The following is a 23,839-nucleotide window of genomic DNA, read 5'->3' on the forward strand; positions in this document are numbered from 1 at the left end:
GTGGAGGAAGAACTAAAGCCCTTTAGCCAGAACTCAGCTGAGGGTGTGAATCCAGCTTGCAGACTTCACAGGTGGAGGAAGAACTAAAGCCCTTTTCTTTCCCAGCTGGGAGGCAGAAAGCATCGGGCAAATTTTCAAGCCCACCCTCCACCTGGAAACAGACTCCGTGCTGTTGTGGGTGGCACAATGGGAGTGAGACCAGCTCTTTGGTTTGCGTGGGAGTTGGGTGAGACCTGTAACTGCTGGCGTCTCCCCACTTCCCTGACAACCTTCATGACTCAGCAGAGACAGCCATAATCCTCCTAGGTTCACAACTCCAGTGACATAGGAATCTCACCCCATCCCCACGGCAGCCGCAGCAAGACCAGCCCAAGAAGAGTCTAAGCTCAGACAGGCCTAGCCCCGCTACCACCTGATGGTCCTTGACTCTCCACACTGGTAGCAGAAGACGGAGAATATATAATCTTGGGAGTTCTAGGGCCCCACCCACCACCAGCCCCTCTTCACATTACTACAGCTGATGCTTTCTGGAAAGCGCCAACTTCTGGCAGAAGTTCAACCAACACACACACACACACACACACACACACAAGAACATGAAACCAACAAAGCTAAGAACCCTCATGGAGTCCACTGCACCCCCTGCCACCTCCACCTTAACAGGCTCTGGTATCTATGGCTGAGAGACCCATAGAGGGTGCACATCACAGGACTCTGTGTAGACAACCCCAGCACCAGCCAGGAGCTGGGTAGCCTCACTGGATGGCTAGACCCAGAAGAGAGACAATAATCACTGCAGTTCAGCTCACAGGAAACCACAAACACAGGAAAACGGGGTGAGTACTGCATCAAGGGAACATCTTGTGGGACAAAAAATCTGAACAACAGCCTTCAGCCCTAGACCTTCCCTCTGACAGAGACTACCCAAATGGGAAGGAACGAGAAAACCAACCCTAGTAATATGACATAAAAAGGCTCATCAACACCTCTCAAAAATCACAGTAGTTCACCAGCAGTGGATCCAAAACAAGAAGAAATCCTTGTCTTATCTGAAAAATTATTCAGTAGGTTAGTTATTAAGCTTACCAGGGAGGGACCAGAGAATGGTGAAGCCCAATGCAAGGAAATCCAAAAACTGATACAAGAAGTGAAGGGAGAAATTTACAACAAAATAGATAGCTTAAGGAAAAATAAATAAATAAAAAAATTCAGGAAACTTTGGCACACTTTTAGAAACGTGAATTGCTCTGGAAAGTCTCAGCAATAGAATTGAATAAGTAGAAGAAAGAAATTCGGAGGTTTGAATTTCTTTGAACTAACCCAATCCAACAAAGACAAAGAAAAAAAATAAGAAAATATGAACGAAGCCTCCAAGACATTACACAACCAAATCTAAGGGTGTTCCTGAGGAAGAAGACAATTCTAAAAGCTTGGAAAACATATTTGGGGGAATAATCAAGGAAAACTTCCCCAGCCTTGTGAGAGACCTAGACATGCACATACAAGCACAAAGAACACCTGGGAAATTCATCGCAAAAAGATCTTTGCCTAGGCACATTGTAATCAGGTTATCCAAAGTTAAGATGAAGGAAAGAATCTTAAGAGCTATGAAACCGAAATACCAGGTAACCTACAAAGGAAAACTTATCTTCAGCCAAGAATTTTGTATCTAGCGAAACTAAGCATCATATATTAAAAAAAGATACAATCATTTTCAGATAAATAAACGCTGAAAGAATTCACCATAACCAAGCCACCACTACAAGAACTGCTAAAAGGAGCTCTCAATCTTGAAAAAAATCTTGGAAACACATCAAAATAGAACGTCTTTAAAGCATAAAGCACACAACACCCATAAAAAAAAATGCAAGTTAAAAAGAAAAAGCAAAAAGCAAAGTATGCAGGCAACAAACAGCATGATGAATGCAACAGTACTTCACATTTAAATACTAACATTGAAAGTAAATGGCCTAAATGGTCCACTTAAGAGATACAGAACTGCAGAATGGATAAGAACTCACTAACCAACTATCCGCTGCCTTCAGCAGACTCACCTAACACATAAGGACTCACATAAACTTAAAGGGATGGAAAAAGGCATTTCATGTAAATGGACACCAAAAGTGAGCAAAGATAGCTATTCTTATGTCAGACAAAACACACTTTAAAGCAACAGTGGTTATGGTAAAAAGGCCTTTTCCAACAGGAAAATATTACAATCCTAAACATATATGCACCTAACACTGGAGCTCCCAAATTTATAAAGCAATTACTAATAGACCTAAGAAATGAGATAGATAGCAACACAATAATAGTGGGAGACTTCAATACTACACTGACAGCACTAGGCAGGTCATCAAGACAGAAAGTTAACAAAGAAACAATGGATTTAAACTATACCTTGGAACAAAAGGACTTAACAGATATATAGGGAACACTTCATCCAACAACTGCAGAATACACATTCTATTCAACAGCCCATGGAGCTTTCTCCAAGATAGACCATATGATAGGCCACAAAATAAGCCTCAACAAATTTAAGAAAACTGAAATTATATCAAACAATCTCTCAGACCACAGTGGAATAAAACTGGAAATCAACTCCAAAAGGAACCCTCAAAACCACACAAATACGTGGAAATTAAATAACCTGCTCTTGAATGAGCATTGGGTCAAAAACGAAATGAAGATGGAAATTTAAAAATTGTTTGAACTAAATGACAATAATAACACAACCTATCAAAATCTCTGGGGTACAGCAAAGACGGTGCTAAGAGGAAAGTTCATTGGCCTAAATGCCTACATCAAAAAGTCTGAAAGAGCACAAACAGACAATCTAAGGTCGTGCCTCAAGGAACTATAGAAACAACACAAACCAAACCAAACTCAGCAGAAAGGGAGTAACCAAGATCAGAGCAGAACTAAATGAAATTGAAACAAACAAACAAAAAGTACAAAAGATAAATGAAGCAAAAAGCTGGCTTTTTTGAAAACATAAATAAGATTGATATACCATTAGCAAGATTAACCAAGAAAAGAAGAGAGAAAATCCAAATAACCTCACTGAGAAATGAAAAACGAGTTATAACTGGCACCACTGAAATATGAAAGATCAATCAAGGAAGGCTACTATGAATACCTTTACACACATAAACTGGAAAAGCTAGAAGAGATGGATAAATTCCTGGAAAAATACAACCCTCCTACCTTAAATCAGGAATAATTAGATACCCTGAACAGACCAATAACAGCAGCAAGATTGAAATGGTAATTTAAAAAATACCAACAATAAAAAGTACAGAACAAGATGGATTCACAGCAGAATTCTAGCAGACATTCAAAAAAGAATTGGAACCAATCCTTTTGATACTATTTCACAATATAGATAAGGGAGGAACCCTCCCTAATTCATTCTATAAAGCCAGGATCACCCTAGTACCAAAACCAGGAAAGGACACAACCAAAAAAGAAAACTACAGATTGATATCCTTGATGAATATAGATACTAAAATCCTTAACAAAATACTAGCTAGCAGAATCTAACAACATGTCAAAAAATAATCCATCATGATCAAGTAGGTTTCATAACAGGGATGCATGGATGGTTTAACATACACAAGTTAATAAATATGCTTCACTACATAAATAGAATTAAAAACAAAAATCACATGATCATCTCAATAGATGCAGAAAAAACATTAACAAAATCTAGCATACATTTGTAATCAAAACCCTCAGCAAAATCGGCATACAAGGGACATACCTTAATGTAATAAAAGCTGTCTATGACAAACCCACAGCCAACATATTACTGAATGGGGAAAAGCTGAAAGCATTCCCTCCAAGAACTAGAAAATGGTAAGGATGCCCGCTGTCACCACTCCTCTTCAACACAGTACTGGAAATCCTAGCCAGAGCAATCCTACAAGAGAAAGAGATAAAGGGCATCCAAATCAGTAAAGAGGAAGTCAAATTGTCCCTGTTTGCTGACAGTATGATTGTTTATCTTGAAAACCATAAGGACTACACCGGAAAGCAACTAGTACTGATAAAAGAATTCAGCAAAGTCTCTGGATACAAGATTAATGTTCACAAATCAGTAGCGCTTCTATACACCAACAGTGACCAAGCAGAGAATCAAGTCAAGAACTCAACCCCTTTTACAATAGCTGCCAAAAAAAAAAAAAAAACAAAACAAAACACTTAGGAATATACCTAACAAAGAAGGAGTCAAAAGACCTCTACAAGGATAACTACAAAACACTGCTAAAAGGAACCACAGATGACACAAACAAATGGAAACACATCCCATGCTCATGGATGAGTAAAATCAATATTGTGAAAATGACCATACTACCAAAAGCAATCTACAAATTCAATGCAATGCCCATCAAACCACCATCATTCTTCACAGAGTTAGAAAAATCAATTCTAAAATTCATATGGAACCAAAAATGAGCCCACATAGCTAAAGCAAGTCTAAGCAAAAAGAACAAATCTGGAAGCATCACACTACCTTATTTCAAACTATATTATAAGGCCATAGTCACCAAAACTGATTGGTACTGGTGTAAAGATAGGCACAAAGACCAATAGAACAGAATAGAGAACCCAGAAATAAGCCCAAATATTTATAGCCAACTGAGCTTTAACAAAGCAAACAAAACCATAAAGTGGGTAAAGGACTACCTTTTCAACAAATGGTGCTGGGATAATTGGTTAGCCATGTGTAGGACAATGAAACTGGATCCTCATCCCTCACCTTATACAAAAATCAACTCAAGATAGATTAAGGACTTAAACCTAAGACCTGAAACTATAAAAATTCTAGAAGATAACATTGGAAGAACCCTTCTAGACATTGACTTAGGCAAGGATTTCATGACCAAAACCCAAAAGCAATTGCAATTAAAAACAAAGATAAATAGCTGAGACCTAATTAAAGAGCTTTTGCATGACAAAAGGAACAGTCAGCAGAGTAAACAGACAACCCACAGAGTGGGAGACAATCTTCACAATCTATACATCTGACAAAGGACTAATATCCAGAATCTACAATGAACTCAAGTCAGTAAGAAAAAAGAAAAAAATCAAAAAGTGGACTAAGGACATGAATAGACAATTCTTAAAAGAAGATGTACAAATGGCCAACAAACCTGAAAAAATGCTCAACATCATTAATAATCAGGGAAATGCAAATCAAAACCACAATGCAATACTACCTTACTCCTGCAAGAATGGCCATAATATAAAAAATCAAAAAGCGGTGGCATGGATGTGGTGATCAGGAAACACTTCTACACTGCTAGTGGGACTGTAAACTAGTACAGCTGCTATGGAAAACAGTGTGGAGATTCCTTAAAGAACTAAAAGTAGAACTAGCATTTGATCCAGCAATCCCCTACTGGGTATCTACCCAAAGGAAAATAAGTCATTATTTGAAAATGATACTTGCATACACATGTTTATAGCAGTACAATTCACAATAGCAAAATCATGGAACCAACCCAAATGCCCATTAATCAACAAGTGGATAAAGAAACTCCAGTATTATGTATATATATATATATATATGATGGAATACTACTCTGCCATAGAAAGGAATAAATTAACAGCATTGGCAATGACCTGAATGAGATTAGAGACTATTTTTCTAAGTGAAGTAACTTAGAATGGAAATGGAGTGGAAAATCAAACATCATATGTTCTCACTGATATGTGGGAGCTAAGCTATGAGGACACAAATGCATAAGAATGATACAATGGACTTTGGAGACTTGGGGGGATGAGTGGGATGGGGTTCAAGGGATAAAAGACAACAAATATGGTTCAGTGTATACTGTTCAGGTGATGGGTGCACCAGGTTCTCACAAATCTCCACTAAAGAACTTATGTAACCAAATACCACCTGTACCCCAATAACTTATGGAAAAATAAAATTTAAAAAATATTAAAATATTTTAGTGGTTACTCTAGAGGTTACATGACACAATTTTACCCAAAGGCCACCCCTTCAAATATCACTACATGGCTTCACATGCAATGCAGGTATCCTATAACAGAATGTTTATTACCAATTTCTAGTACTTATCTATTGTTTTTTAATTACAACATTGTTCTTAGTGCTTTACATAAAATATAAAATAGGTCAATTATGATTAAGAAAAAAAGATATTTTATCTTCATTTTTTCCTTCTCTGCCATCCTTTCTTTCATTAGGTAGATCCAGGTTTTGATCTATATAATTCTTCCTCTCAACAAATTACTTCAACATTTCTTTCAAAGATCTGTTGGCAATGATTTCCCTTGCTTCTTTTTTTTTTTTTTTAATATCAGATAATGTCTGATATGGTTTGACTGTGTCCCACCCAAATCTCATCTTGAATTGTAGCTCCCATAATCCCCACATGTCATGGAAGGGGCATGGTGTGAGGTAATTGAATCATGACTGTGTTTTTTCCCCATGCTGTTCTTGTGATAGTGAATAAGTCTCACGAGATCTGATGGTTTTATAAAGGGCAGTTCCCCTGCACACGCTATCTTGCCTGCACCATCTAAGATGTGCCTTTGCTCCTCCTTTGCCTTTCACCATGATTGTGAGGCCTCTCCAGACATGTCCATTAAACTTTTTCTTTATAAATTACCCAGTCTCAGGTATTTCTTCATAGCAGTATGAAAATGGGCTAATATAGTAAATTGATATTGGGAGTGGGCCACTGCTATTAAAATATGTGAAAATGTGTAAGCGACTTTAGAATTGGGTAACAGGCGGAGGTTGGAACAGTTTGGAGGGCTCAGAAGATAACAGGAAAATGTGGGAAAGTTTGAAACTTCCTAGAGACTTGGAGGGCTCAGAAGACAGGAAGATGTGTGAAAGTTTGTAACTTCCTAGAGACTTGTTGAATGGCTTTCACCAAAATGCTATTAGTGATATGGACAATAAAGTCCAGGCAGAGGTGGTCTAAGATGGAGATGAGGAAGTTGTTGGGAACTGGAGTAAAGGTCATTCTTTCTATGCAAAGAGACTGGCAGCATTTTGCCCCTGCTTTAGAAATCTGTAGAACTTTGAACTTGAGAGAGATGATTTAGGGTATCTGGTGGAAGATATTTTGAAATGGCAGTTTTCAAAAGGAGGTAGAGCATAAAAGTTGGAAAATTTGCAATCTGACTTGTGGAATAAAAGAAAAACCCATTTTCTGGGGAGAAATTCAAGCCTGCTACAGAAATTTGCATAAGTAATGAGGAATCAAATGCTAATCATCACAACAATGAGGAAAATGTCTCCAGGGTATGTCAGGAGTCTTTCATGGCAGCTGCTCCTTTTACAGGCCTAGGAGGGAAAAATGGTTTGTGGGCCAGGCCCAGGGCCCCCTGCTGTGTGCAGCCTAGGGCCTTGGTGCCCTGCATCCCAGCCATTCCAGCCATGGCTAAAAGGGGCCAAGGTATATCGCTGGCTGTGGCTTCTGAGGGCGCAAGCCCAGAGCATTGGCACTATCCATAAGGTATTGAGCCTGCAGGTGCACAGAAGTCAAGAGTTGAGGTTAGGGTACCTCTACCTAGGTAGAGGTACCTTTCAGAGAATGTATGGAAACTCCCAGATGTCCAGGCAGACGTTTGCTGCAGGGTCAGGGCCCTGATGGAGAACCTCTGCTAGGACAGTAAAGAGGGGAAATATCAGGTGCCCCCACAGAGTCCCTACTGGGGCACTGCCTAGTGGAACTGTGAGAAGAGGGCCACCATCCTCCAGACCCCAGAATGATAGATCCACCAACAGCTTGCATAGCTTGCGCTTGTGCACCTGGAAAAGTCACACTAAACACCAACTTGTGAAAGCAGCCAGGAAGGGGGTTGTACCTGGCAAAGCCATAGGAGCAGAGCTGCTCAGGGCCATGGGAACCTACCTCTTGCCATCAGTGTGACCTGGATGTATGGCATGAAGTCTAAGGAGCTCATTTTGGAACTATAATGACTGCCTTACAGGATTTTGGACTCGCATGGAGTCTGTAGCCCCTTCGTTTTGGTCAGTTTCTCCCATTTGGAACAGGTGTACCCTCACTGTATCTAGGAAGTAACTAACTTGCTTTTGATTTTTACAGGCTCATAGGTGGAAGGAACTTGCCTTGTCTCAGATGAAACTTTGGTCTGTGGACTTTTGAGTTAATGCTGAAATGAATTAAGACTTTGGGGGACTGTTGGGAAGGCATGATTCGTTTTGAAATGTGAGGACATAAGATGTGCAAGGGGCCAAAGATGGCATGATAGGGTTTGGCTCTGTGTCCTCACCCAAATATCATCTTGAATTCTACCTCCCACAATCCCCACGTGTCATGGAAGGGATGTAGTGGGTGGTAATTAAATCATGAGAGCAGGTTTTTCCTGTGCTGTTCTCATGATAGTGAATAAGTCTCATGAGATCTGTATAAAGGGCAGTTCCCCCTCACACACTCTCTTGCCTGCTGCCATGTAAGATGTGCCTTTGCTCCTTCTTTGCCTTCTGCTATAATTATGAGGCCTTCCTAGACATGTGGAACTGTGAGTCCATTAAACCTCTTTTTCTTTGTAAATTACCCAGTCTCAGGTATTTTTTCATAGCAATATGAAAATTGAATAATACAATGTCTATATTTCTCCTTCACTTTTGAAGGATACCTTTTCTGGCTATGCAATTGCCATTTGGTGTTTGCTTTTTTTCTTTTTTTCTTTTTACACTTCAAATATTTCACTCCTCTCTTTTCTGGTGTGTATGGTTTTGGATAAGAAGTCCACTGCAATTTTTATCCTTTTTCTCACCTCACCCAATATGGATTTTTTCCAAAATTGCTTTTTTGCTTTTAGTTTTCTACAGTTTGAACATATGCCTAAGGTATAAATATTTTAATATTTATACTGCTTGGTGTTCTCTGAGCATCCTAGTTCTTTGGTTTTGTGTCTGTCATTAATTATGAAACATTCTTGACCATATTTCTTCAAATATTTCTCCTGGTCTGTATTCTTTTTCTGGTCTTCCACTTGTGTATATGTTACATATTTGAAATTGTCCCACAGTTCTTGATGGTTCTGTTTTATTTTAAAAATTTTTGCATTCTTTTTTCTCTTTGCATTTTAGTTTGTAAAGTTTCTATTTACTTATCTTCGAAGCTTTCAAGTTCACTGATTCTTTCTTCAGCCAAGTCTAGCCTAGTCTATTATTGAGCTCATCCATCAGAAATATACTTCACTTCGGCTAAAGTGCATTTGTTTTCTAATACAGTAATCCTTGCTTATCCGCAGTTTCACTCACTTGGTTTCAGTTACCCTTGGTCTACTGTGGTCTGGAAAATCTCCATGGCTCATCATGATGCAAAGGTCTAGGGTCACCCAAAGCAGATGATCCTCCTTCTGATGTATCCTCAGAAGGTCAATAGCAGTCTAACACCATGTCACAGTGCCTACAACATTCACCTCATTTTATCCCATTACACAGGAATTTTACCATCTCATATCATCATCATCATAAGTGTGAGTAGGGTACGATATGTTGAGAGAGAGAGGATGCATGTGTGTGTGAGCTAGAGACCAAATTCACATAATTTTTATTAGGGTATATTATTATAATTGTTCTATTTTATTATTAATTATCATTGATAATCTATTACAGTGCCTAATTTATAAGTTAAACTTCATTATAGGTATGTATGTATATGAAAAAACATAGTATATATAGGGTTCTATGCTATCTGCAGTTTCAGGCATCCACTGGGAGTATTAAGAACATAACTTCAGATAATAAGGGTATTAAATACAGTTTATAGGCCATTGATTTGAACTGAGCTTCTGCACTAGGCACAAGTGGCCAAAGCAAAATGAAGTTATTCACACTAAAGTTCCATGTCATCAAGCAGAAGCTAAGTTGTTTTTGTGACCTTCCCAGAAATCCTTAGACTGAGAGATAGACCAAATCCCCAAGCTGTTTTAGCTGCTTCAATAAGGGAATTCCTTCTGTTATAACCTTTGTAAATAATGTAACTTTGAAACAACCATTTTGCTTTTTGTTCTTTGTTTCTGTTTACTTCAGCAATTCTCTGTCTATAAAACCAAACTCCTCTGCCCAGCTCACTGGAATACTCATTGCATTTTTAGAATGAGATGTCTGATTCTAGAATTGCAAATGAAAGCCAACTAAAATCTTTAACTACGTTTGTTATAATTTTGTCTTTTCACATGGGGGGAATACTATATTTATTTTGTATTCTTTCTTGTAGTTCCTAACTACTTACATTACTCATTTGTTCTTGCATTGGGTCTACATTTTCAATTAGAATCCTTAACATAGCAATCAGAATTTTAAATTTCCTACCTGATAATTCCAATATCTGTGTCCTATAGGACTCTGGTTCTGATGATTGTCTGTTCAAACTTTGTTTTCTCTTGGTTTTTGTCATGTCTTGTAACTTGTTTTTGTTGGGAATAACGCTCAAAATCCTAAGGAAACAGAATACTCAAACAAAGGATTCTTAGCAAAACAATTTTACTTCTGTGCAGAGGGATGCTTCTCCTTGGCCAGTCGCCATGAGAGCAGACCTGAACAAAGGGTCATGAGAGCGTTTAATCCTGATACAAGTCCTGCCCCTGTACCCTTTCCCCATTGGCTGAGGTCAGGCCGTACAATCTAAACTAATCCCGATTGGCTAAACTTTTGAACTTTTTTTTTTTAGATCAGGTGAGCAGGTAAGGGAGAGAGGGGAAAGGGGAAGGGGTATCTGCAATGAGCTAGAGAACTAGCCTTCTTTCCAAATAAGGAAAGGAATGAGAGCTGGTACTGATAGCACTTGGTACTGTGGTGTGTCTGGGTATGTAAAAAAGGCAGAAAAAAAAGAAAAAGGAGAAAAAGGAAAAGGGGGGGGCGGTTACCATGAATGAAAGAATAAAAGATTGATTAGGCTATTTGAAGAGAAACCTCATCATATCCCACAGCTTGAAGACTGAACGTGTTGTATAATTTCACAGGACCTGAAGTAAATAGATCTAATGTGAGCGTTTTTGTTATTTGGCTAGGAGTTACACTGTGTTTAATTTTCTGTAGTTGTTGGTACAAGTGGGTTCAAATTTCTCTGGAGACATTGTTTTCCGTCTCTTCTCTATGGATTTGGGGCTTCCCTAAAAACTCCATTTTAGAGAGCTTATGTGTCTTGAAGCTTTTTCTATTGTCATCTACTTTGATTGTCCTGGAACCCTATCAGTATGGTAATGAGGGGTGGAGTTAGTGGGACTTCCTGGGCCAGTTCGGGGACTTTGCAAAAGATCCCTGTGACCCAGGGTTTTGAGTTCTTAACCAATACAGTGAAGGATTTAAAATTAATCAGTCCAAGGGAGGATTGAAAAAAGAACCATGCTCAATGGACAAAAAGAAAGAAAGGGAAGGCAGTAACACAGGCATATAAGCCCTAGCCACCCAACCTAGCAATGGCAACCCATACGGGTATCCTTCCACCACATGGATGCTTTCCTTTGGCTTTGATAAACTGCTGCTGCTCATTCTCCTGGTCGGTGCACTCCTTGAGCTGTAACACTCACCACGAAGATCCGCAGCTTCATTCTTTGAAGTTATCAAGACCACAAACCAGTCGGCAGGAAAAACTCCTGACTCAGTAATAAACTATGGGAGAGACAAACTCCATAATCTTCTGAATATATCTCAGTCTTTTAGTCTATGTCCTTGGGCTGTGACCTTCATAACAGTTTCTTCAACCTGCCTCCCTCGTTACGTAGGGGAGGAAAAGGGGCTGGAGTCAGGGAAATGCCCTGCCCTCTGCTGGGATAAGGCTCTGGCAAAATCTTTTCCCTGGACCATAGGTTTTTGCTATAAAAAGAGTCTTTTGCAATGATTACCCTTTCAGTCTCCCTGACCAAGAAAGAGGGGTGCTGTCTTGGGTCTTTACCATGAGAACCAGGCCATATTTCTGGAGTTAAAGAACACAAGGATGTTGGAGTGGAGGAGTCCTAAGATTTCAGCCTCTAAGAAACACATTCATGTTAGTCGACATTTAGCCTCCAGCAATTTGTCAAAATTACCATTTAAGTTTATGCCTCCAGTGAGTCCTGTTCAGGTAAGCAGATCTTGGTTCCTGCATCCTTTGGATGCATCTGGCTTTCTGGATTCAGGATGGTATTTCGCCATGAAGCCTAAGTTAAGTTATCTAATGAGTCCAAGCAAGGTCATTCACTTTTAGTTTGTCCAGATTTTTCTTGCTGTGTGAAAGAGAGTGATGTTTTCCAAACTCTACATTCCAAGTTTAAATCAGAAATCTTTTTTTTCTTTTTTTTAATCTGCCTGGTTACTTTTGATATCTTCTTTACCTCAACTATTTATTGTCATTTTTTAATTTCTTTAAACATTTCATACAGTTATTTTATATTTTATAACTGAAAATTTTGATAATTTGGTGTCTAAGTACATTGTGTGCCATTTTTAATGTCAGTGCTGATGTTAAAGTTGCTTCTTTCTGGAGGAAATCTGAGTTTTGATTCTCCTGGGTTTCATTAGGCATTAACAATCTGCAGCCTCTTCCAATTAATAATCTTGGCTTGAGGTTTTCCTGGCCTCAAGGGAACTAAATATTCTATACTGTGAACCATGTGAAAGCAGGCTATCATTGCTTATTCTTGGGAAAGACTTATATTTTTATTTTCTATTTAGAGCAAAATCACACATTTTCTTTATGATTTTATTTTCTTTTAGGCTCCACTTGCACTCAGGTTATAGCCACTGCAAGGAGCCTCTTTCAGGTTCAGCTGTGGACTTAGGCTGTATGTCTCTATAGTTCTACATTCCCAGGGCGTCTTTTTTTTCCCAGTGTACCTTTGATGTTTGAGTTTGCTTTATTTTCTTGTTTTTGATGTTCTTTTATCTTCATGAATCCTTTAGTGATTTCTCTCAGTTTTCTGTTGGTTCAACATACATTTTAAATGTTTAACTTGTTTTGGTAAAAATCTTTATATTTGGCAGCATATTTTCTTAGTGTTTAGTCTATGATCCTGTGGAAGCTGAGTTCCTCATTCATTCTTCAACTCTCTCTAATTGGCCTCTCTCTTCAGAATTATAATAAAAATGTCTTCCCAAGGTTACCAGTGAGAAGATGACAATTCCTGTGGCTACTTGAGACTTTTATTTTTTTCCCTTTTAAAATCATCTTCTCATCAGCAATCTGCAGAGTTGACCTTGCTCCTATTTTTGAAATGCTTTTATTTGGCTGCCTGGGTAATAACTTACTTTCTCATTTATTCTAGGCAAACATCCTGATTGTCAGTATACTTCTTACTCAAAATAAAAAAAAATTAAAAAAAGGAAGGAAGGAAAGGAAGGAGAAAGAGAAAGAAAGAAAAAGAGAGGAAAAATAAAGAAGGAAAGGAAGGAAGAAGGAAGGCGGGCAGGCAGGCAGGAAGGAAGGAGGGAAGGAAGGAAGGAAAAATAGAAACTACTATAAAACTAGAAACTCTTATCTAATATTTGTCCATTATCTAAAGCCATTATCAATGACTCCTTCTTTATAAAATACTATATGTCTTCTATACTCCATACTATTTCATTTCTTCCAACTTGCATATTTTGACAGCATGATGTAGTTTCAAAATAAATTTTTGTTCAATTGCGCATATGTGCTATTCTTGAAGCAAACACATTTTAAAGAGCCTGAAAGCAGGGTTTATTAGTCCGTTCTCACACTGCTAATAAAGACATAAATGAGACTGGGTAATTTATAAAGAAAAGAGGTTTAATTTACTCACAGTTCAGCGTGGCTGGGGAGGCCTCAGGACACTTACAATCATGGCTGAAAGGGAAGCAAACACATCCTTCATATGGTGGCAGGAAAGAGAGGAGCCAAGCAAAGGAGGAGGCCCCTTATAAAATCATCAGATCTGGTGAAAACTTACCATCACGAGAATAGCATGGGGGAAATCCACCCCATGATTCAATTACCTCCCACTGGGTTCCTCCCACCACACATGGGGATTATGGGAACTACAATTCAAGGTGAGATTTGGGTGGGGACACAGCCAACCATATCACAGAGATTATTCATAAATAATCTGTGTCTCACACACAAATCTTAGGACAGTGCATACTCATAAAACCATTTTTTTTTTTTTTTTTTTGATAGAGTCTCGCTCTGCCACCCAGGCTGGAGTGCAGTGGTGCAATCTCACTCACTGCAAGCTCCACCTCCCGGGTTCATGCTATTCTCCTGCCTCAGCCTCCCGAGTAGCTGGGACTACAGGCACCCACCACCATGCCTGGCTAATTTTTTGTATTTTTAGTAGAGATGTGGTTTCACCATGTTAGCCAGGATGGTCTTGATCTCCTGACCTCGTGATCCACCTGCCTTAGCCTCCCAAAGTGCTGAGATTACAGGCGTGAGCCACACCCAGCTGAAACCATCATATTTTTATTCTAAGTTAACTATTCCTAGCATATAGTTCATACTCAAAAGTTTGGTAGACTTGACAATGGCTTGCTAGTCTGTCCAGATAATCCTTAAAGATGACACACATTTCCACTGCCAGTCCCCTAGTTTATCCGATATCATATACTGCTTTTGTCCATACTCCACACCACCCACCTTCATCCACTTGATATTCCTTGAACACACTGGGCATACTTGCACCTCAAAGATCTTGGTAGTTGCTGATGTATTTACCTTGTATTTTTCTTTGTATCAAAATGGCTTTCTTTCTTATCATTTTCTGGTGGGAACCTCTTACACGGTCTTCCTGATATCCTTTACTTTCACAACCATCTTCTAACTTCTTCCTCACTCACTCAATTGTCAAAACTGGTATATTTTGAAATAAATGTTATCATTTTACTCCCTTACTGTTTTTTGAGTATTTTAGTCTATAGCCTTTCCTACTTTAAAGTCTCAGTCTTCTTCAAGAAGCTGATAAAATTTTGACCTTTCTCCCTGCAGAATTCACATAAATCACTACCCAGAAAATTTTAAATGTAACACATTAAATATCATTTCATTTACCTATATTTTCTAATTTACAATTAACTTTTAATCGAAAGTTAATAGCCATTTCATTTAAAAAGTAGTAATATGTCCAAATTGTGACAATTAAGAAACTAAATGTTATTTTAACTCATAAGTCAGCTTCACTAAGAAATTCATTGTTTGGCTTGAGTAGGTAGTTTGAATTATGGAGCCATGTTTGATATTGCAGTGCAAATGTTTTCTCTACATTTGTTACAATAAAAAAAAGACTTTATTTTTTAGAGAAATATTAGGCTCATAGCAAAATTGAGCAGAAAGAACAGAGTTCTTCTGTACCCCCTTCCCCTACACAAGAATGGCCTCCCCTACTATCAAGATCCCGCACTGGAATAGCAAAATCGTTACAAGTGATGAACCTCCACTGCCGTTATCACTGAAAGTCCGTAGGTTATATTAGGTTTCATTCTTGGTGTTGTGCATTCCACAGATTTTGACAAATGTATGCTGACACATGTCCATCATTATAGTATCATATAATATAGTTTCACTGACCTCAAAATCCTCTCTACTTTGCCTATTCATATCATTCATTACATTTTGCCTTTTAATTTGACATTTTAGTTTTTCCTGAGTCACAATTTGATAACTGTTTTGGAGTACTGAGCTGAAGCGGTGAATTGAGGCTCAGATCCAGCCTTCACTCTTCTCCCTTAATTGAGTACCCTGGCACCAGATTATATCTATGAAAAGAAGACTTTTCCTTCATCGATACATAGTATTTTCCTGCTAGGCTTGATCTCTCAGAACTGTGAAATATATATATATATATATAAAAAACCTCTTACAAGGTGCTTTACCATAAAAGATAAACCTATGTCACAGTACACCAGAATTACCCAAAGTGTCATATTGTTGAATTTAGGTTGCACATGTTCCTTTGTCCTCAAATAATTGTAGCCATATTTGAAAAGCCAACATTTCATTCTGCAAGTATTGACAAAGAATTATAGAAACGGTATCGGTTACTCATTGATAGGCATATGATTAGTATTTACTCACTCATGTACCTGAAAATCTAGACTAGGCTCTGCTGATGAAACATTGTGCTATATAACATTATATATCTCCTCCTAAGGCTAATGACCAGCCTGAGTGTTTTCTCACCAAAGAAATTACAAATGTTCAATAAAGCAAGTAGAAACACGCTGGTAATCTTCAAACTTATCTTGTAGCATATCTGCCAATATCCCATTGGCCAAAGCAACACGTGGAGAGGCACAGTGAGATGCATTGAAAAGTTATATGATAAAGGGTATGTATGCAAGTAGAGGTAAAAGATGAAAGACACTAATGTATACTTAAGAGCATGAATCTAATGTACTAGATTATTAGCATTTGGCATAAATGCATATTTAAATATTTACATTATAAGTAAATGTTGGAAGACTTAGCTAGTGTGTCCAATTATTTGCAGACTTCATTTTATGCATTTAAAAGGCTTTGCCAGTCAACTGTAGCCAGTGAAAATGCTTTGTCCAGCACTGGAAGTTTGCCTAATTCTCCACCTTCATTTCCTTCTTGTTGAGTGAGAACTTGACAAAAAAAAAGTAAGAAAGAAATTGATTTCAACAATACAAAGAAATTGATGTTAACAAAAGACTGAAAAGGTATAATTTTTCCCTTTAGTAAAGTATGACAAGCCATGCAAAAACTCGTCTTTTTCATAAAGTTTGTTCTTATTTTCTTTCAATTACAATAAAACAACACACCTACTCTAAATCTAATCAAGTATTTAAAGATGTAGTTTGTGAAAAGAAAGAAAACATCTGTTTAGTAGAGAAGATCTGAATATTCTCTTTTCATTTCTTGATGGCATCTTGAAAATGTCCAGGCTCTGTATGATGACAATCTTTATTTCAATAAATAAGTTGGTTTTAGGAATTCTGAATCCAGTGCTTGTCAATAGCAAAGGCTAAAACTTACAAAGACATCTGGGCTTATTTATGGATAAAAGCAGCAAAATCATACTTTAAAAAGCATCTCTGGGGCTCTGTCTGTGGTCAGAGAACCAAGATTTTCATGCCAAGTAATTTTTCTCAGAAATAATATGAAAAAAATACATATTTACCTCTTTAAAGATACAGTGAGTTTTGGCATTTCTTAAAGTGGATCAATTAGGAATTGTCTTTTGCTGGTGTGAGTAAGACTACAAAGAAGCTGAAAATAAGTTTTTGGCTGAATGAAGAACTGTCAATACAATTATACAATCAAATGGTGAGAGTAGAGGTCAGAGTCAAACTTTTTCTTTTCTATGAAATGCTTCCAAGTATTAGAATATAGGACAGATATTTAAAGGTTAACAGACACCTTTCTTTCTTACATTGTCACTCAATTTGTTCAGTGATTTTGATAAACATTTATTCTAAGTGCTTCTCAGAAGTCAGCCATTCAAGTGTGCTGTGTTTACTGGTATCTTTGAACCTACTTTCATCCGGGAGGGCGCTTGATGTATTCTGAAGACTGAGTCACCAAAACAGCTGGTCTTGATCACCTCAAGGACCTCTGCCATTACCAACGAAGGAGCTGGGCACACTGTTGTCATTGCCACTTCTAGAAACTGCTGACCTGCTCTCTGCCATGCTGTGACTTCAGAAAGGGATGGAGTCCTATAGAAAAGAGGACTGGGTCTCAAGGTATTAGAACCTTTAATGAAAGAGGTTCACCAATTCACACCACCCACATGCTCACTGATTCTCCCACGGTACTGTACACTGCCAGGATACCAGACATACTTTTATTAAGGAGTTGGTGCGGAGCACGACTCATCAGCTCAGACTTTTCTACCCTTACGAAGAGTTCCCTCTGGGGCACTTCATAATTCTTTCCTGCAGTCAGTAGGCTCATATTTTAAAAAATCTGTTTCAACTATCTTCAGCTGCTTCAAGTCATAAAACAGCTCAATCATTGCCAGAGAACTTGTTGCATCAATATACCCCCAGTTGTGTCTGATGCAATATAATTATAAAGTTTCAAAGTGGTTTTGGAGGCAGTGCTTTTAGTTTTATGTTTTTGCTTGACCAAATTCAACTTTCATAAGGTTCCTGCCTTTTCTATTTCAGCATCCTTCTCACTTAAATACTCAGTAGGGGGATAAAAAGAGAAATTTACAAGAGGGACACCCTTAAGGTGGTTCTTCAGCTTTGTTGGCTTCTTTTATTGCTAAAAGAATTGAACACGAAGAATACTGTGACTTTTGTGACCTAATAACATTGGTTATAAAAATAAAACCAAAGTTTCATAAAGTATTCATATTTTTTTTTTGACACCTTCTACTAAAGCTAGGCCTGTTGAGAAGTAAATAAAGACATCCATAATATTAGCAGCAAGGCACAGTCCCTTTACTTTAATTTAAAAGAAACTATAGGATTCATATGTGACAATGACAATGACAATTGATTACAAATTGCTACTTGCTTCATGATGAAAACTCATCCATCATTTACTTAAAATAAAACTATAACATAAATGACATATTTTACAAAATTTTTGATGACTTTTTCAAAGCAAGAAAGAGTTACAGATATAAATATTTCATGTTTTTACTTGCATTGGGTTCGTGGGAGCATAGAAACCTTAATCTAATAATTATCTTCTTTGCTGACCTCATTTCTCAGAGGTTATATGCTCATTTTGTAAGTCAGACATATCAGATTTGAATCCTGGATCAACAAGCTATTGAATGAGTCATCTTAGGCTAATTCCTTAACTTTTTGAACATCAATTATTTCACATTTAGAATGAAAATAAATTTAATGTTATGATTTTTGTATAAATTACATGATATATATACACACATATAGGAAGATATATATAAACACACACATATAGGAAGATATATATAAACACACATATAGGAAGATATACATGGGAAGATAACATATATTTTTGGATAAATTACATTATATATACACACACATAGGAAGATATATCTACACACACATAGGAAGATATATATGTATATATACACAAACACATAGGAAGACATATATACACACATATAGGAAGATATATATATATAAACACAGGAAGATATATAGAAGAAAATTATATATAGAGAGAGAGGCTTTAAATAGTGTCATATATATAAAAATATTCCATAAATTATATTTTGCTCTTAAACAAGTCATGGCATATAACAGATATTCTAGAAAGATTGTTGTTTAAATTATACAACTATTATTATTATTATTGCTACCATTGTTTTATTTTCCCCTGCTGCACCCCAGTAACATGGATGTACTTTCTACTTTATGCATACAGTTTTCTTTTTGGTTCCTCACACTTTGCATGCCTTTTCTCTCCTTTTGGAATGTCTTTCCTATATTTTTCTACCTAGTTATTATCTGATATACTGCTATAACTCATCTTCAGTGTTGTGTCATCTTTGACTTTACTTGACCCAAACCTCTGATACCTCAGTTGTTTCTCAGACGTTGACTTTATGTCTAATATGAAGTGTTAAAGCAACATATACAGGTGCTTAAAACGTTGCCTCCTGATGATATCCCTCATGAGACTGTAAGCTCAGTGAGGGAAAGAGTTATGAATTGCTTATTTTTCTCAGAGAACTAGCATGCTATACTCTAATGAATAATGGCTTATTTTGATATTTCTATTTTTTGCAAATCAACACTATTTTCTCTAATGCATTCAATATTGTAACTCTGCCCTGTATCTAATATTTATCTTGAAACCATACTGGAATGAATGAGATGCTGAGAGAAGAGTATGGTCTCTGACCCTACATTTCAAGCTTCATTTCATGGAATCTATACCATTTAATGGTAAATGAGGAAGTAATTTGACTGAATATCACTGCAATAGCAATTTAAGCTATTGTGCATTTTACATTTATCTGAAAGGAAAGGTCACATTATATTCCATTGAGGACAATCAGTATGATGGTCTCTATTTGGAGAAATTATGAATGTTCTGTCACACATATAATTTTAATAGTTTAAAACACAATTTGTTTTCAGGTTGAGGATTAATACTGTGGTGATCCTTAGAAAATCCAATGGATATTCCTGAACATCTTTTGGTTCAGGAATACACTTTTATAAAATGGCTAATAATATGGCTATTTTCAGAGCCAAATACAGGTAATTCCTCTTAATGTTAAAAAAAGAAAATACATGAAAAAATCATTTAACTGACAATGAGTTAGGTCTAAATCTAGCTGAAAAGATAAATATCCATTCTTTCTTTAAAGATCTCCACAAAATACATTTCTTAGTTTGTTCTCTCATTGCTCAGTGTGGCTTATTACATTTTACACAGACTCATAATGTTAGGAACCTTCATGTCCCTCATACTGAAGAGAGGGACTTTCAAGCCATCCCCATTTATCTTCCATGACCAAATTCACATTTCCTACTTGACGTCATGAAAGTCTTCTACACGCGTTTAACTCTATCCTTATAAAATTATGTATTGCAGAAAAACTGAAGATTCTAATTGCTTGAAAGATATATGTATTGATTCAGGTACGCTCATTTTTCTAGATTCAAAGTGAATCATCAAACATAACTTCTGAGCATGTATTCTGTTTTTCTTTACCCTAAACTGTATGTAGAGATCAATAATTGGAGTGTTCAGTAGGTTTAGAGTTTTCTGAAATGTACCTCTCAAGGACTAATATTGTTTTTTGGAATGTGACTAGTTAAAATCACTATGGAATGGTATCTATTATTAGCTTTTCTTATGTGCGTTCTAGTGTATTTTATTTTAAAAATTATATTAAATCCACATGATTTGAAATGTACCGTGTTAACTATTTCTGAGTGCACACTTTCAAAGCATTAAGTGGATTCACCTTGTGGTACAACCATCACCACTATTCAGAATTTCCTAGAATTATATTTATCTTGCAAAACTCAAACTCTGTACCTATTCAACAATAAGTCCCCATCCCCACTTCTCTCAGCTTCTGCAAACAATCATTCTATTTCCTGTCTTTATGAATTTGACTACTTTCAGTAGTTCATGTAAGTAGAACCATACAGTGTTCGTTCTTTCGTGACTGGATTATTTCACTTAACATGATGTCCTCAAGTTTCATCTGTGCTGTAGCGTGTATGATTCTGTGATTTTGTGATTATATATACATTCTACATTTGTTTTGCCTGATATGATAAGCATCAGTCACACATGGCTGTTAAATACCCAAAATGTGGCTAGTATGACTTAAGATCATATTTAAATTTAAATTGCCACATATTATTAGTGGCTATTGTGTTAGATAGCACAGATCTATATAATTTGCATTAAGTGTTCTTCTGGTTTATCAATTTTGGATATAATTTTTGTTACTATGGCATATTATGGTTTAGCTAATATATATCTTCTCCAGTTCAACCACAATCACTTTTTAAATTAAGTTTCTTTCTCAATTATCTTCTTGACTTTAAAATAGTGCACCAATTACTTACATCCTTCTTTCAACAACTATAAACAGAACCTGTTGCATGGTATTCACTCTCCTGCCTTTTCTTATAGCTCTCTTTACTTTGGTTTTTACATGTCCATAAGGTTTGTAATAGTAATAATTTCTTCTGCAAGTGTTTTGAACAAGCCAATATTATTTACTGCAAATTTCAATGAGCATGTTTATCTCTCCTTTCTTGTACTGATTTTTGTTTTGCTTTTCTGGGAACTTTGAAATCAATATGTTTATGGAACTATTTAAACTGATGGCTTTTTTCAAACTTTTTAAATTTAATTAAATATTCTATAAGATGTATGTTTCAGAGACCTCCCTGTAATCACCTACTCTTCTCCATCTTCAATATGGGACCAATTGCTCTCTTAATCTGCCAGACAGCTCTCAAGTTCACCCTTCCATGTTGTGCTTCCTAGAATTCTTTACATCGCTTTTCAATATCCCACATTTCCACTGTTGTTCTATATTCTTAGAGTAGTTTATCTTCAAATAACTTTCCAAAAAGAATGGGCATGCCATAGGTAAACTTTCTGAGTCACTTTCTATTTTGAAATGTCATTGTTTTACTCACACACTTGGTTGCAAAGTTGACTTGTACAGAATTCTAGGCTGAAGAGTTTTTTCCCCATAACACTGGAGACATTTATTGATTGTAGTTTTGTCTCACTATTGATTTTGAGAAGCCAAATGTCATTTGTATACTTCTTTGTAGGTGATCTGTTTTTAATCTTTATATATATATAATAAATATATAAAAAAATATAAATATATATGTGATGTTTGTTAAATTTTTGTTCTATTTGTTTGGAATGCCCTATGCCCTTCAAGTGCAATGAGAGACCATACTTTTTCTTTATAATTTATGCTACCTCAAACCAAACTTCCTGGGCCTTCCCTGGAACATCTGGAGGTAAGCTGTAGTATCTTTTTAGACATCTCATGCATATTAGACTAGGTCTTACCATGTGATGTTTGTATTTCTAAAGAGGGCAGCCCTTCTAAAACTCTACTTCCAATAATGAAATAATATTAACAATTTTTTTGACAACTTTAACGAAATAAGTACACATTTCAATAGAAGTTAAATTGTGTCCAACATTTTGCATACAGTTTGATTGCCTTGCTAATTATATAATCTTCTCTCTTCTCTCTCTCTCTCTGTCTCTCTCTTTAAAGGTAGCACTCTTTAAGGTATGTTAATGTCTCATATCCAACCAAGCAATGTAGAAATGAAAAGTATTTAAATGTTGATAAACTGTAATAATGGAATTTATGATTTGCAAGCTACACCAGGCCCCAATCAATATTTCTTTCATATACTGAATTAAAATTTCTATCAATTTTATCAAAATAGTGTATAAGAATCCCAGGAGGATATTCAGATTAATTACCTTGACTATTTAATGGTACCCATTATTTTCCTTGTCCCATGCTTAAGCTCAGTGAAGAGCTATCTCCTGTTAATACCAACTTCCAAAGTGACAATCCACTGTTAATACTCATCACTGATTATACAAAAGATATGTGTAATTATTCAACTCATTCTTTCTCTCTCTCTCTCTCTCTCTTTCTTTCTTTCTCTCTCTCTCTCTTTCTTTCTTTTTTTTTTTTTTTTGACAGAGTCTCACTCTGTCGCCTGGGCTGGAGGGCTGGAGTGCAGTGGCATTATCTTGGCTCATTGCAACCTCTGCTTCCCAGGTTCAAGCAATTCTCTGGCCTCAGCCTCCTGAGTAATTGGGGTCACAGGCGCCCGCCACCACACCTGGCTAATTTTTGTATTTTTAGTAGAGACAGAGTTTCACCATGTTGCTCAGGCTGGTCCCAAATTCCTGACCTCAAATAATCCACCCACCTTGGCCTCCCAAAGTGCTGAGATTATAGGCATGAGCCACCAGGCCTGGCCTATGGCTGCTTTTGTGCTACAACAACACAGTGAAGTAACTATGACAGAGAATATAGTGTCCTCAGAGCCTAAAATACTTTCTGGCCCTTTACAGAAAATATTTGCTAATTTAAAGCACTAAATACAAAATAAGTTATAGGTTAAAGAATCAAAATGACACTATATTTTCAGACCTCTAAATGGTACATATTCCAGCATTCAAACACTAAATAAATTTGTGGTATATTTTTTTTGTGAGTTATCAAAGCATCTTATGGTTGTTAAACTGACCTTTTAGAATTGAAGTAACACATACAAATAGTGAAATGCACAGGTTAAAATGAGCAACTTCCCTGTAGTTCCAGCACTTTGGGAGGCTAAGACAGGCAGATCACGAGGTCAGGAGCTCGAGATCAGCCTGGCCAACATAGTGAAACCCCATCTCTACTAAAAATACAAAAAATTAGCTGGACGTGGTGGTGA

Source organism: Colobus angolensis, unplaced genomic scaffold (genome assembly GCF_000951035.1).
Source record: "Colobus angolensis palliatus isolate OR3802 unplaced genomic scaffold, Cang.pa_1.0 Scaffold313, whole genome shotgun sequence".
In the NCBI taxonomy this organism is placed as follows: Eukaryota; Metazoa; Chordata; class Mammalia; order Primates; family Cercopithecidae; genus Colobus; species Colobus angolensis.